At 41.5% G+C, this 16,947-nt stretch overlaps 1 long non-coding RNA gene across 2 annotated transcripts in view; it reads right to left on the bottom strand.

Annotated features, from left to right (window-relative positions):
* The window catches only part of LOC134471818 (uncharacterized), a 49,883-nt gene that overhangs the window by 31,808 nt on the left and 1,128 nt on the right, over positions 1-16,947 (bottom strand). The window lies entirely within an intron of this gene.

The following is a 16,947-nucleotide window of genomic DNA, read 5'->3' as shown; positions in this document are numbered from 1 at the left end:
CTCCAGCCCACCATACTAGGTCTCAGTTGCTGTTTCCTTCTGGCAAGCTGCATGACTGTTCCAGCTTGTACCGGGAACAGGCGCCATGTTGCGGCCTTCCATCACGTGACAGGGCGCCACCATCTTGGGATGGATCTCACGGTAAATGGTCGCCCCCTTGTGGCTCTTTTTGTGATCAGCAACAGCCACCCTGTTGCGGACCACATGATGGTTCACTGTGTCGTGGACAGCAGTTTCATCGCTGCAAGGCACACAGTGAGACGCCATCTGCCAGTGTTTCCTCTTCCCAGGGTAACCGGCAGCCACTTTGTGGCTGATCTACAGATAATTGTTCACATGTGCCTGCTGGACGGATGGCTGCCCAATGGCCATCTACTCCGCAATCTTCTCCTCAATGTCTGCTACCACTTCGGGAGCAAGCTGGCCCTGAGGGACTTGTTAATATACATGTGCCTTTCTCCTTTCTGACTTATCTCAGATTACCCGTAAATTAGGTAGCTTCTCTGCTGATCCACAGAATTATATCAGGGAATTTGAATTTATTACTAATTGTTATGATTTACATTTTAAGGATGTTTATGTGATTCTAAATACCACTCTCAGCTCACAAGAGCGAAAGCAGCTGTGGCAAGCAGCTCAAGAAGAAGCTGATTACAGACATAAGGCGAACACTGCTGATAATGACCCTGGGCCTGCAGCTGTGCCAGAACCTAACTGCAACTATCAAAACGGTGAAGGTTTGACAAAATTACATAAAATGATTGAGTGTCTGATTGCGGGCCTTAATAAGATTGTTCACAAACACACTAACTATAACAAACTTTTTCTTAAATTTTATTTAAGAGGTAAAAGAGAAAAACACAAAACAAAACAAAGCGGTGTAAGGGTACACATAATACAGAACTACAAAAAAAAAACAGTAAGAAATCACCTGTTAATAGATTACATATTATCATCTTGGAAATAGTTGCTCAAATCACAGTATCAAACAAAGTGGACATTCAAACAGAGAGACTGCAAACAGCTGTGTTCAATGATCCAAAAACATTAATATAGTCAGCTATTTAACACCCCTAAACACACTTGCTGTTATATCCGTTAGAGCTCTTTTTTTTTCCCCCTCTCTTTTTTACAACAAAATTTACACATTTTGGATTTTATTACTCCTTAGTTCTTATTACTTTTGGGGGGGGAGAGAATAAAGTCAAATATGGCAAAACAAAGCTGTCAGTCAAAACCAAGGATAGACATAGCACATGATGTAGAACAGAGTACAAGGTTATCAACAATGGTTATCAATGTTGTCTCTTGTTTCCTTAAAAAGAATTGTCTATCTCATTAGATATTATAAAGGTGGATAAAACAGTAGAGAACAAGACCAATAAAACTTAGGCATTGTAAACATTACAGGACTTCCAAAGGAGACAATAGTCAAACCAGAATGGGCATCTTAGTGAATCTTATTGCCTTCAAAGTAGTTGCCTGTACCCTCAAACTTGATACTATCGCACAGAATGGAACAGAGTCTAATCAGTCAAAACAAGATTGTGGGAGTATTACAGGACTTCAAAACAAGTTAATAGGAAATCAAAAAGAGTTACTATTATATATCCTAATTTTTTTAATTTTTCCCCTTAATTAAAACAAACATAAGAAATAACTAAATAATTTTTTTTAAAGAATAAGGGAGAGATTGAGTTAAAACAGGACATAACAATATAACAATACAGGTCAAAGCATGACTGTTTCAGCAACCTCATGCTTCACCACCAAATAACCCGATTTAATAGTAGTTACCATAGTGTCTGTCTTTTTCCTTGAAATATTTGGATAAAACTTCATATACTATAGCTTCAAATATTTCCATATCAAGAAGCCCAGAATAAAGCCTTTCTAATTAATGAGTGAAAACTTTATAAGGCTTCAAGGCCACCTAATGGGGAATCATGATTACCACATATTTTTATATATTTGAATCATTACTTACATTAGGGAAACTATTCGGTATTCATACATGCGAGATTGATTTATTTCACTTATGAGTATGGTCTCAAGCTGCGCCCATTTATTGATAAATATCTCAATGTGATCCTTCTTTATAGCTGAATAATACTCCATTGTATAGAAATACCACAACTCTTTTATCCATTCCTCAGTTGATGGACACTTGGGTTGTTTCCAAGATCTGGCGATTACAAATTGTGCTGCTATAAACATAGGTGCACATATAGCACTGTGGTATGATGCTTTCAGTTCTTCTGGGAATATGCCTAGAAGTGGAATAGCTGGAATAAATGGTATTTCCAATCCCAACTTTTTGAGAAATCTCCAGACAGACCTCCACAAAAGCTGTACCAGTCTACACTCCCACCAACAGTGCAGGAGAGTTCCTTTTTCCCCACAGCCTCTCCAGCATTTGTTGTTGTTGGTTTTCTTGATCCTGGCCATTCTTTCAGGAGTGAGATGGTATCTCAGTGTGGTTTTAATTTGCATTTCTCTAATGACCAATGATGATGAGCATTTTTTCATGTATTTATTTGCCATTTGCATTTCTTCATCTGAGAATTGCGTATTCATCTCAGATGCCCATTTTTGGATTGGATCTTTGAATTTTGGAGGTCTGAGTTTTTTTAATTCTTTATATGTTTTAGACAAGAGTCCCTTGTCTGAGAGAGAGTTCACTAAAATCTTTTCCCAGTTTGTGGGTTTTCTTTTCACTATGCTGGAGATTTCTTTTGACATGCAGAAACTTTTTAATAAGAAGTGGTCCCAGTTATTGATTCTGGGAAGTATTTCCCATGCGGTTTGAGTCCTGTTCATGAATTCTCTACCTACTCCTATGTCTCCAAGGTTTCTACCCAATTTGTCTTCCAATAGATTTAGTGTTTCTGTTTTAATATTCAGATCTTTGACCCATTTAGATTTTAATTTAGTACATGATGATAGACATGGGTCTAGCTTTAGTTTTCGGCAAATGGAGAGCCAGTTTTTCCAGCACCATTTATTAAAGAGACTGTCGTTCTTCCAGTGAACCTGCTTGGCTCCTTTATCAAAGATAAGGTGGTTGAGTGTGTTTGTAGTTGTGGTTGTATCTTCTAATCTATTCCATTGATCTTCAGCTCTGTTTTGATTCCAATACCATGTTGATTTTACTACTGTTGCTTTGTAGTATAACTTCAAGTCAGGGATTGTGATGCCGCCTGCTTTGTCTTTGCTGCTTAGAATTGCCTTTGCGATTCTAGGTCTCTTCTGGTTCCAGATGAAATTTAGGAGTGATTTCTCTAGATCTATAAGGTATGTTGATGGTATTTCTACTGGGATTGCATTGAATCTGTATAACAGTTTTGGGAGAATGGCCATCTTCACAATGTTTGTTCTTCCTATCCATGAGCAAGGGATGTCTTTCCATTTTCTGAGATCATCTTCAATTTCCTTTTTCAGTGTATTATAATTTTCACTGTATAAGTCTTTCACTTCTTTCATAAGAGTAATTCCTAAATATTTCATTTTTTTGCTTGCTAATGTGAATAGTCCAGTTTCTCTTATTTCCCTCTCTGTGATTTTGTTGTTTGTGTATAGGAATACTATTGATTTCTGAGTATTGATTTTGTATCCAGCCACATTACTGAATTTATTTATTGTATCTAAGAGTCTTTCAATGGAGTTTAGGGGGTCTTCTATGTAGAGTATCATGTCATCTGCAAACAATGATAATTTAACTTCTTCTTTTCCTATATTTACCCCTTTTATTTCTCTTTCTTGCCTAATTGCTCTGGCTAGTACTTCCAGTACTATATTAAATAGGAGTGGTGATAAAGTACATCCTTGTCTTGTGCCTGATTTGAAAGTAAAGGCTTTCAATTTTTGGCCATTTAGTATGATGCTGGCTGTTGGTTTGTCATAAATGGCCTTTATTATATTGAGGTAAAGACCATCTATTCCAATTTTCTGTAAAGTTTTTATCATGAATAAATGTTGGACCTTATCGAAGGCTTTTTCTGCATGTATAGAAATGATCATGTGATTCTTATTTTTGGCTTTATTGATATGGTGGATTACATTTATTGATTTGCGTATGTTGAACCATCCTTGCATTCCTGGGATGAATCCCACTTGGTCATGGTGTATAATCTTCTTGATGATTTGCTGGATCCTATTTGCCAATATTTTATTGAGGATTTTTGCATCTGTGTTCATTAGGGAGATCGGTCTATAGTTCTCTTTTATAGTTGGGTCTTTCTCAGGTTTTGGTACTAGAGTAATATTTGCTTCCAGGAATGACTTAGGAAGGATTGCTTCCCTTTCAATTTCATTGAATAGTTTGAGGAGTGTCGGCATTAGGTCTTCTTTGTATTTCTTGTAGAATTCTGCAGTGAATCCATCTGGGCCTGGGCTCTTCTTGGTGGGTAAGGACTTAATTACATTTTCAATTTCATTAACAGAGATTGGGTTATTCAACAGTTTTACATCCTCTTGATCTAGCTTTGGTACGTCATATGCTTCTAAGAATCTGTCTATTTCTTCTGTGTTATCAAACTTTTGAGAGTAGAGGTTTTCGAAATAGGTGTTGATGATCTTCTGTATTTCTATTGGGTCTGTAGTGATTTCTCCTTTTTCATTTCTTATTGCATGAATTTGAGCTTTTTCTTCCTTTTTTTAAATAAGGTTGGCTAGGGGTTTATCGATTTTATTTATTCTTTCAAAGAAACAACTCTTTGATTCGTTGATTCTTTGGATTGTTTTCTTAGTCTCTATTGCATTGATTTCTGCTCTGATTTTTATAATTTCCTCTCTTCTTTTGGCTTTGTGCTTGACTTGCTCTTCTTTTTCTAGCTGTTTGAGGTGTAGCATCAAGTTATTTATTTGTATTCGTTCTGTTTTCCTGATGTGGGAACTCAGTGCAATAAATTTTCCTCTCAACGGCTTTCATTGCATCCCACAGATTCCGGTAAGTTGTATCTGCATTTTCATTTTCTTTTAGGTATTGTTTAATTTCTTCTTTAATTTCTTCTGTGACCCACTGATTACTCAAGAGTGTGTTATTCAGTTTCCATGTGTTTGCAGGATTTTTGCAGTATCTTTTATCATTAATTTCTAATTTCAGAGTGCTATGACCCGATAACATGCAAGGGATGATTTCAGCTCTTTTGCACTTGTTTAAATATGTTCTGTGAGCTAATATATGGTCTATTTTAGAAAATGATCCATGTACTGCTGAGAAGAATGTGTATTCTGATGTTGTTGGGTGGAACATTCTGTATATGTCTATCAAACCCATTTGTTCACAGGTATGATTCAGTTCTGTTATTTCTTTGCTCATTTTCTGTCTGGTTGATCTGTCCCTTGGTGTCAATGACGTATTAAGGTCTCCTATTACAATTGTGTTACTGATAATTTGAGTTTTCATTTCTGTTAATAATTGTTTTATATAACTGGGTGCTCTGGAGTTTGGTGCATATATATTTAAGAGAGTTATCTCTTCCTCTTGGAGTTTTCCCCTTACAAGTATGTAGTGACCTTCTTTGTCCTTTATTGTCATTGTTGGTTTAAAGTTCACATTGTCTGCAAACAGAATGGCTACTCCTGCCTTTTTTTGGATTCCTGCTGCATGAAGAATTGTTTTCCATCCTTTGACTTTCAGTCTGTGAGTATCCTTCTGGGTTAGATGGGTTTCCTGTAAACAGCATATGGTTGGATTTTGTTTCTTGATCCATTCTGCTAGTCTGTTTCTTTTGATTGGTGCATTGAGACCATTTACATTAATGATTATTACTGTTAAATGCTGGTTAATTGTAGGAATCTTATCTCTCTGCTGTTGCATCTTTATCTTTCTGTTCTGTTTAATTATTTGCTTTGCTTAGTGGTTTTTTCCTTTGTGTATCTAAACTGTCTTTCAATATTTTTTGCAGGGTTGGTTTGGTGTTCATGAAGTTCTTCAGCTGTTCTTTGTCATGGAAGTATCGTATTTCACCATCTATTTTGAATGATAGTTTTGCAGGATATATCAGTCTAGGTTGGAAATCATTTTGCTTTAGGATCTGGAATACTTCACTCCATGCTCTTCTTGACTTTATTGTTTGTGATGAGAAGTCTGCTGTGATTCTGATAGGTTTTCCTTTATAAGTGATCTGTCTTTTCTCTCTGACAGCTTTTAATAATCTATTCTTGTGTTGGATTTCTGGGATGGTGATTATTATATGTCCGGGTGTAGTTTTATTTTGGTTATGACTATTTGGAGTTCTATATGCTTCACTGATCCTGATGTCAGTTTCTGATCTCATGCTTGGGAAATTTTCAGCTATTACTTCTCTAAATATCCTCTTGATATCCTTTATGTTGTCTCCTTCTTTTTCATTAATCCCTATCATTCTTATGTTATTCTTCTTTGCATCGTCTTGCAGTTGTTGAATTATTGTTTCCTGATTCCTTGTTATTTTTAAAAGATCTTTCCTTTCCTGTTCACTAGCTGCAATCCTGTCTTCAAGGTCTGAAATTCTATCTTCACTTTCATTAAGGTGGTTTTTACAACTTTCAGGGGAGTTTTTTATTTCCTGTATATCTCTGTGCATCTGGATTATGTATTCTGTTTGTTTCTTATATTGCTCGTCTAGGGACTCTATCTTTTTGTTTAGTTCCTCCAATTTTTTATCTGTGTTTTCTTTAGATATATTTAAAATCTCTTTCATTTCTTTTATCATTTCTTCTTTTATCTGGGAGATTATTTCAAGTTTGAATTTCTTTAAAGCTTCCTGGAGTTGCTTGTCAATTTCAGTAGCTATTGTGTCCGATATATGAGGTGGATGGGATATATTTTCTTCTAAATACATTCCTCCTAGGGTTTCTTGAGATGGGCTGGAGGTTTGAGGTTGTAATTTGGTCTTTCGTTTTGTCATTTTCCTATATTTCTGTGTTTCAAGTGTTATTTGAAAGCTTCCTCAGGATCTGTTGAAAATCCCCTTCTATGTTTGCAGCTACTGAGACTCCAGCACCACACTACCCCAAGCCATTGGGCCTGCAGAACCAATGGCCCTCCTCTGCCTGCTCAGAACTCCGCAGTTCCAGACAAGCTGGGCCTCAGGGACACTGTGCGCCCACCTGCCCCTTGGAAGCTCCACAGCTCTTCAATTGCAGCCAGGTTAGGGTACTCACCACAGGCCGCGGTGCCTCAGGAACCTGTGATCCCTCCCTGCTTGCAGAGATATCCACAGTCCTCCAGACACACAGAGAGACCGATACAGGCACCCCAGATCTGCCCAGCTCCTCCTCTGCACACCGATGGCTAGGCGCGGCAGCGAAACAGGCTGGGCTGTGGGGGGGGGGAGAATAGTGTGGGCCCGCCCACCCGTCGGGAGCTCAGCAGATCTCCAAGTGCCTACTATAACAAACTTTTAGAACAGGTCCAGGAGGCTAATGAAAACCCAGCTGTGTTCCTAAATCGGCTTCAGGAAACCTTAATTAAGTTTACTAATGTAGGGGGCTGGGGATTTAGCTCAGCGGCATAGGCGCCTGCCTTGTAGGCAGGCAGTCGTGAGTTTGATCCCTGGTACCGATAAAAACGAAAAAAAAGACAAAAAAACAGTTTACTAATGTAAACCCAAACTCTCATGAAGGGATAATTGTTGTTAACTCTTATTTTATTTCCCAATCTGCTCCTGATATTCATACAAAATTACAAAAGGTTGAACATGGCCCTCAAACTCCGCAAGGGGATCTAGTTAAATTAGCTTTCCCTGTCTTCAACAACAGAGATAAAATTCAAAAAGAGAAAAATCAAGCTCAAAAATTAAAGTTTGCTAAATATCAGTCTGATCTCTTAGCAGTGGCACTTGGGGCTCCCAGGACAAGAAATCCAAAACAAGGTGTGGCTGCCCGAGTCCCACCCGGACCGTGCTTTAAATGCAGCAAACAAGGACACTGGGCAAAGGATTGCCCCGACCCTGGCATTCCTCTAGGACCATGTCCATACTGCAATGATAAGGGCCATTGCAATGATAAGGGCCATTGGAAGAGCCACTGTCCTAGCCACCAGCCAGCAGGTAAGCCATCCTCTAATCCCTCGCTCTCACAGGAGACTCCGTCAATGCCAGATTCGTTGCTGACTGACCTGCTCAGACTTGCTGTGGAAGATTGACAGGGCTTGGGGCTCACAGCCCCCACTCCAGCAACCTTGTCGGAGCCCCGAGTCTCACTGGAGGTCTCAGGTAATATTGCTTGTAGATATGGGGGCTACTTATAGTGTACTTCCTGAATTTTCAGGACTTTGTAGTAAATCCTTGATTTCTGTTGTGGGCGTTGAAGGCCAGCATACTCAACCTTTGCAATCTGGGCCTATCCCATGTCGATTCCAGACTCTTTTCTTTACTTTTTCAAGATACATAAAAGTCTTTCCCACAACAGGGAGACTGCTGATATACTTACTAAAGTTCTGTTACAGCAAATCATTCCAAGGTTTGGTCTACCTCAGAGTATTCAGTCAGATAATGGTCCCGCCTTTATTTCTCAGATCACTCAACAGGTATCCTCAAGCTTACGCATCAGCTGGCACCCACACATCCCATACCATCCACAATCCTCAGGGAAAGTAGAAAAGGCAAACGGCCTCATAAAGACACACCTTACAAAACTTACTTTAGAACTACACAAACCTTGGCCTCAACTTTTGCTCTTGGCCTTAGCCAAGCTCAGGGCACTTCCCCGGGCTCCTACTTTCTTAAGTCCTTTTGAACTTATGTATGGCAGGCCATTTTTTTTTAAGCCAGTCAAATTTAGCAGTGGAGGGTGGTATACCAACTTTAGTGACACTAATGTTAATAAGTTCTGATAACCCACTGCCATCGGACCAGCCGACGGCAGGCCATTCTTACTCCACAATCTTCCTATCCGCAAAATCTCCCTCCCCTTGCTGACTATGTCCCAGTCCTCTCCTTCCTCCAACACTTGTTGCGACAACATGCTGATCTCTGCCTTCCACAACCCTCTAGAGAGGCCAAACCAGATCCTCCCATATCCCCAGGAGATCTAATTTATCTCAAATGTTCTAAATCCATAGGACTACCACCAAGGTGGAGTGGCCCCTATCTGGCCTACTTGGCTACCCCTATGGCGGTCAAAGTTGCTGGACTCCCATCCTGGTTTCACATCACTCAGGCTAAGAGGTGCCCTCCCAGCTCTAAATCTGATCATTTTGGGTGGTCATCTCATCTTCTGTCGCCCACCCGTCTCCATTTCATGAAGGCCTCGCAGCCACAGTTAACAGGCTAAGTCATGTTTTGTTATCCACTTTGGTTCCTAATTTCTTACGTTCTATTAATGATCATTTTTTTTTTGTCTTTTTTTCCTTTTTATCGGTACTGGAGATCGAACTCACGACTGCCTGCTTGCAAGGCAGGTGCTTATGCCGCTGAGCTAAATCCCCAGCCCCCATTAATGATCATTTTTACAGCAGGATTCTTGACAGTCTTTCCTAAAGACTCCCACATCATGCATAAGATCATCTTCACAATGTTCTATGTGATGACTGTCGCAGTTCTTTCTACCCTCAGCTGTCTGGTTAAACGTGACATCCCTGAAAGCCTAAGCCCTTACCTTCTCTATACTGGTACAGCCACTGCCTTTCCCCCTATTTTTTCCAGTTCAACTCCTGGACCAGAGACAAGTTTTACACACCTACCCTCTTAACTTTTATGCTTTCCAATGGGGGAGTAATCACCTCTCATAACTTCATTCCTCCTAACCTCACACTTATTTTTCAGAATTCTACCTCACTGTGACAATGATCCTACCTCAACGTCGTCCTGATATAATGACATGTCTATATCAAAGGCACCTTTCCCTTTACCTCACCTGGGTCCTTAAATATGACAGTGCCATGTCTCCTCATAAAATCTTGTCTCTTTATTTTTCCAGTCTAACATACATGCATTCACCAGTGAAGTTGTCCTGGCTAAAACACCCAGCACCAGCGTCTACCTGGGCATCAACCATCATCCGGTCAATTCTCCTAGACTCCAGTACAGTGCCCCCTGCCAGCAGGAAGTAGTTAAAGAGAGAAATCTTCGCCCCTTTTCATAATAATCATAAGACGGGATATGAAAGGGGTTTGGCCCAGACAGGACATTGTAGCCGGTGAAGCCTTAAAGGCGTTGGGAACCAAAGAATTCCTATCTCCCTGACCCCTAGGAATTTACCTGTGACTCCATCTTCCCCACCCCTAGGATTTTACCTATGGCACCAAAAATGGGTTACCCGTGCATCCCTGATGCCCCTTTAGGTTCCATCCCAAACCGAGGCTATTTACATACCCCCCACACCACGTGTCCACCAGAGAGAAAGCCAGACTCCAGCAGTTGGGGGTTTTGGTTTTCTCTCTCCATGTTCTCAGAATAAAGGCCTCTTTTGTTTTATACTTCTCATCTTTTGGATATAACCTTATCACTGAGATTACAGCATGAGCCACCATGCCTGGCTAGATCACACAAACTTTGGGAAGCTGATTCAGAGGACAGGAGAAAAAGAAGAAATTTTTAAAAATAAAGAACCACCATTAAAAAAAAACCCTAGAAACCATGTTCTCATACAAAAACAATAACATTGAAGAGATTGCTTGGCAAACACAAGGTCCTTTGTTCAATCCCCGGTACCAAAAAAATAAAAATAAAATAATAATAATAATGAAGAGAAACAAACAAACAAAAAAAAAAAAAACCAAGGGAAAAAAATGTTCACTTCAAGGTTTGTCTCTGCTGTCACTGGCAGACAAGGACAGAGTCCAGATCCATGCGGATTAACTCCAGTAAGTGAGCATCGGCTTTTCAGTGGGGCAGTGGATAATCCCAGCAAGCCTGCACCTTTATTTCCACTGAAGTTCAGGCTGGTTTCTGGCTGTGAGGCTGGACCCAGACCCATTCTGCCTACACCACTTCCTGTGGGTCTGAACTTGGCTGTGAGCCACTAGAAGGAGCCAGCAGCTGCTGAGTTCTGAGCTCAGCTGGCCCCTCTCCAAGACGGCCCCTGGCCAACTGCTCTCATCTGCAGGACGTCTGAACTCATCAGCCACTGCAGTCCACTGCATCCACAGCTCCATGCTGCTCAGGTATTTCTCCCTTGGGGGCCTCTGGGTCATCAGTAGTCACTGTGCATCTGCAGGTTTGAGTCACCTCCCCTACAGTGCAAGTCCAGGATCAGGGAGAAAGCACTTGTTCACTGAAGTTCTCTGTTTGCTTTCCCTGCAGGCTTCAGCTCTCACTTCAGATCCCTCCTGGGACCCACTCACTCTCCTCTTCCTCGCCTTGCTATATGTTGGTGTCTGGACACCAAATCGTGGAGAGACTCTCCCTCTCCTGCTCACCACTGCATCATCTTCCCCAGAAACCAACTTCTGATTAATACAGCAGTCATATTTTCCAGCTCCCAGAATAAAAACTTCAAAGACCCTGATCACATGCTCCCACCTGTTTTTCCTGACACAAGAATGGGGGTGAACTAGATGGCAAGTGAGAAGTGAGAAATGTACCTGGCCCTGCAGCACTTACAAAGACCAGCTTCATTTACAGACATGAAACCCCGCCAGTCCTATGAAGGTAATCAGACGCTCTGTTAAGGAGGCCAGGTGCTAGAGATTGAACCCAGCCTTCCGATGCCAGCAAGTGCTGTACCACTAAGCCACATCCCCACCTTTGAAAACAATTTTTTATGTGTTCAGTGAAGCTCCAGAAGGCTCCAGTACGAAGATTAGACAGTGTGAGGTCCTGACAACCCAGCCCTGTCCCCTCCTCCAGCCTCAGTGTGCACGGTCTCCATCTTGCTGTGCAGCCACAGTGTCATTCTCCAGGACAGGCTGGCCCTGGGCCTAACACAGCCACTGCACACATTACTCCACCTGAAGGCCCTTTTCTGTCTTCCCCTACCAACACCCCGCCTTATAAGTGAACTGTATAACTGATTTCTTTTCCTCTCTACATTTTAGCTTAAGTATCACCTCCACAAAAAGTTCCTTCCTGATGACCCTATTTAAATACTTCCAAGTACTCAGTACCTCAGTTTCTCATTTCTTTGATTTTGAGTGGTACTGCGCAATTCTTAAGTTACTTAAGAATTGTTTGAAATGCCATTTCTTTACCTATAAAGAGGGAAAAAAGTGTTCACCTAATACGGTTGTTGGGAAGACTAAATGAAACACACTCAGATTCCTAGCACACCACAGTATTCAGTAGGTACTGCTTCCTTCACAAGATCAGAGTAAAGTCTTTCACAGTTTTACTTTTTGAAAAAAGTCTGATCCCCCACAGAATAAACATTCCATGAGTACTAACTCTTTTACTCATAGTGCTAGCTTCCTAATAAAAATACAGTATTCTTTAAATACTAGTCACTACGGTAGTCTCCCTTCTCCATGTCCCAAGACCCAAACTGTGTGGATGGCCAAACCGAGGACAGCTCATAACTCTACACAGACTCTACTTCTCCCCTAAACATTACTCAGTGCCTAAGAGTGGGCGGCACATGGATACACCAGGCAAACAACTCAGTCCCAAGCATGAAGGAGTAGAACAAGAGGCAGATTTTGTCACACTACCCAGAAAGGAACACAATTTAAAACATGGCATTTCTGGAATTTTCCATTTAATATTGTCAAACTGGGGTAATCACAACTGAAACCATAGAAACAAGCGACCCTGGACAACGGGGACCACTGTATGTCACCATCTCACGGCGGTGTAGTTGCCAGGAAATTCTCTCCTCAGATCTTCTGCTATGGAAGCTTGACAGGCTGGCTTCAGTTCCCTGGGCCACATCTGAAGACCCACGCTTTCTAAGTACACTTCTAGTCCTTGGCTGGGTCACTCTGGCAAACTGCAGGCCTCTTCCTATGAGGAACCCTGGCTGGCAGGCTCCTCATTGGCAAAACCACCTGTTAGTGCTGTGCTACACCCAGAATTTCTCACCGAGTCCTCCTTCCTCGTCTGCCTCCCTCCACAGGTGTCAGAGGTGCTGCTGGCTGCAAGCTGTCATCCCTGACCCTTTTCCCTCTATATATCGCATCTCATACTGGTAGACGCTTCCTTGGGGACCCAAGCGAACATAACCACAGTCACAGCAACACCCCGAAGGTGAGAATTCATGTGCAGGTGATTTATGAAGGTGTGTTCTCCATGGAAACTGGTAAAGCAAAGAATAATAGGGCAGAGAAGGGAACAATGGCAATTCTGGGCAAAATTCTTTCCTAATCCTGTAGTGAAGCTCTGTATTCCAGAGCTAGAAATCATTCACTCTTATGCTTATTTTGAATTATGTTCATTTATGTGGCCCAACTAAGTGCAAACAATTTTATAAGACACACTAGATAACTATATGTGTGTGTGTCTTTGTTTTCTGTTCCTCTAACAGAATTGAGATTCTTCTTTTTCCTTTAGTTTTTTGAGACAAGTTCTAATCCTAATCCAACAATAACAAAAGAACACTATTGACCCATTTACAGGGGCTTTGTTGCCATGGAAGGGGAATGAGAATATGAATGCTTAGAAATGACATAGACCAGGCCCTCTAGAATTTCCCATGAAAAGTTACTGAACAGAGATGCAGTCTCCCATGCATCTTACCTCACAGCCTACAGAAAAGTAGGTGCCCCATAAATCTAAGTGAAAATATTATGTGTCATTAAGTGTCTTCTTCTTCAAGAATTACACTTGCTACACATCCAATTGTAAGAAGATAATTTAAAACACACTGACTGGGCCCAAGACATAATAAGGACCCAAGAGTTTTAAGACTCAAGTGTAGGGAGCCGAGTGACAGGCATTGCTGCCTAGATGTCTCTCTCTCTCTCTCCTATGGGCACTGCGTCTGCCTACATTAACCATAATCCTCTTCTGCTTACGTCACTTATCCGGATGTGATGGTAACCCTGTTGTATTCATCTGTTTAACCTCTTCCTGTCCCAGCTCCCGCCCTTAGCCTATAAAAGGTGTGATTATTTTCTCAATAAACCGGAGGCTTGATTGGGTTACATCAACTTGCCTTCGTCTCTTTTTGTCTCCCCCATGTCTTTTATTTAATCCCCGTTTCTCCTCCAGGAGTTCCGAACTTGTTGATCTGCAGGCCGGATCACTCAAGAGGTCAGGCTTAGGATTGGAAACAGGCTGAGCCATGTGACCTAGGCAAATGAGCTCACTTCCTTTATTTGGCATTAAAGACCCGGGAAAGTAACAGTTTGCCATTCTATCAAGCATCTCTTTATGTTTGAATTAAATGGTATAATAGCTCCATCACTCACTTCAAAATACTACAGTATCCAATGAGGTAATACTGCATATTGTAAATCATAAAGTATGTAATCTCAATGTTATATATTTCACAGCAATGATTTTTATTTATTTTTTTAATTTATTTTTTGGTACCAGGGACTGAACTCAAAACCTTGTGCTTTCCAAGCAAGCGCCTAAACCAATGAGCTAAATCTCCAGCCCTCACAGCAATGATTTTTGCTGAATACCTTTTTAAAAGGTATTACGTACTTTAATGTCTTACCAAATAAACATAAATTTATCATGACTCAATATGAGACTTATATGTGCTGGTTTTGCCTTTTTTATTTAGCAGCCACAGATTCATACTTTTAAAAACGGCTTTTAAATTTTTTGTGATAAAATTTTGCAACTTAAATGGGGGGGTGGGACTGGGGATTGAGCTCTTTGGTCCTTTTCACTCAGTACAAAGTTCTCCCAGACCATTTTGAGACAAGGTTTTAACAAGTCACTGAATTGCCCAGAGTGGACTCAAATTTGTAATCCTCCTGCTTAAAACTTCCAGAGTACTGGGATTCCAGGTGTGCAGCACCATGCCCGGCTGTGTTTAAGTATCCAATTCACCATCGATAAATATATTCACAATGTCATACGGCCATACCACCATCCACCTCAGTAACTTTGACTGTCCCTTAACTGAAACCATATCTCTCAAACAGCAACCTCCAGTACCTCTTATGGTTCACCACTTTCGTTGCTTTACTTATTATAGCACCCCAAACAAGTTCAATCCTCTTCTTCCAAATACACTGTCAGCTACAACTTGACAGGAACTGTGTAAGCCATTTTTAAATCTATAGTATTCTTTGGCTTTATATGTTGCTACCCTAGGGTTCCAACTTGCCTTTTAAACACTATTTCTTTCAGAACCCTATTTAAAAGTTAATCAGCAGTCTCTCGCCCTGCCTCCCCACTTTTTTGGGGGTGAGTTGGACCTGCTACAAAGTTTAGGCTTGTCTTGAACTCACTATGTAGTCTCGGTAGCCCTTGAACTCCAGATGATCATCCTGCCTCAGCCTCCCAAGTGCTGGGATTCCAGGTGTGCATCACCATGTCCCGCTCCCTCCACACTTTTGCTCCTGCCATTTACTCTGTTTGGAATCTCTGTCCAACTTACCTCTCCTGTTGGGGGCCACTGAGGCTGGAAATTGAACACAACATGTACAAGGTGGAGCATGACCATTCCAAGAACAAAGAGCACCTGGGGTAAACACACCTGAAGAAGCTGCTTCTGCCCAGAGAACTCCTAGTCCCAAGACAGTCTGTAGAGTGGGTTGCTAGGGTGTCACATGGCACTAATTGCTAAAAGGTATAGATAAACAACAAGCAATGAGGAACCAGTACCTTCCCTCCTATGAGGATGAGGACTCCAACTGACCCCAACTGTCATGGTTTATGTTGGTGGCCCCAGGCCTCATGCATTTGCATTACGCATTTGTGATTGGTTCATTATATAGCTCTTGGATTGGGGGTGTGAGTGCTACACCCACATGGGGTGGAGCCAGGATGTGATGTAATGGCAGGAAGGTGTGTCCTGCTCTCTTTTGCTGGTTTCTGCCTTGCTGTTTGCAGCCGCCATGAACTGTGGCCTAGCCACGCCAGCCTGCCTTGGAGCCAACTGAGTATGGACTGAAACCTCCAAAACCTGTAAGAAATAAACCTTTCCTTTCCCAACTTTTGACATCAGGTATTTTGTCTCAGTGACCAGTAAAAAGTAACTAGGACACTAGCTTTATCGCTTATTTTTCTCATCCTCTTGCGGTTCTTCACTCAAAGAACCTCAAGGGCCGCATGCAGCACCCTCCTACCCTGCCTGTGGCAATGAAATCTTTCAAAGTCCAGTTCACATTCTAACCTCTAAAGGACGGCTGCTTGATCAGCTCAGATTGATCTACCTCCTCTGCTGTGACAGCTGTCACCTCAACTACTCAGACCAGCAACTTCACACCTTCTGTATTGTAACAGTAATCCTGTCACACCTTTATCAGATTAAGGAAATGTACTTCTGAGTTAAATCTCTTTATTTTGCCAACTTGAAATTTTAATTTATACACATAAAACTCAAATGATTCTGTTGATTCTGAAAAGGCTGTGGTCACTGTCATTTTCACCCACAGTTCCCATTTAGGGGCAAGCCTACAAAGGTCTCTCTTCCTTAGCTCTCTATATTTTTACTGGATGTCAAGGAATAGAACAAGTTAAGAGTTTGAGCCTCACTTTCTGCATTAGCAACACGTGCAAGGGAGCAAAAACTAGTAAAAACTGCCCTGCGCTTGGGCCGGTGCTTTCTTCCCTCCACAACTTAACTTCGGAGTTTGCTGTCGCTCCGCGGATCAATCGCCAGGTTTCTCCTGGGAAAATTAGGGAGGAAGACACGGTTTTGTAAGATTCTCCATCCCAGATGCTGCGTATTTTCCAATGTGCCATGAGTACCACACTCCTTCTCTGGATTTTTTTATTAGGACCTACAATCCACACTTCTGGCCACTACTTTGTTTTGTTTTCCCACTTATGTAGTTCCAGCTGGCCTTAAATTCACTACATAACGTAGGCCGGCCTCGAATGCGAAGCAATCGTCCTGCCTCAGCCTTCCTGAGTGCTGGGATTACGGGCGTGTGGTACCACGCCCGGCTTATTTTATTCA

Source organism: Cavia porcellus, unplaced genomic scaffold (genome assembly GCF_034190915.1).
Source record: "Cavia porcellus strain 051 isolate PalLab524CR breed Dunkin Hartley unplaced genomic scaffold, mCavPor4.1 scaffold_20, whole genome shotgun sequence".
Lineage (NCBI taxonomy): Eukaryota > Metazoa > Chordata > Mammalia > Rodentia > Caviidae > Cavia > Cavia porcellus.
The sequence above is the reverse complement of the archived record's forward strand: the minus strand, read 5'-3'. Positions and strand labels throughout refer to the sequence as shown.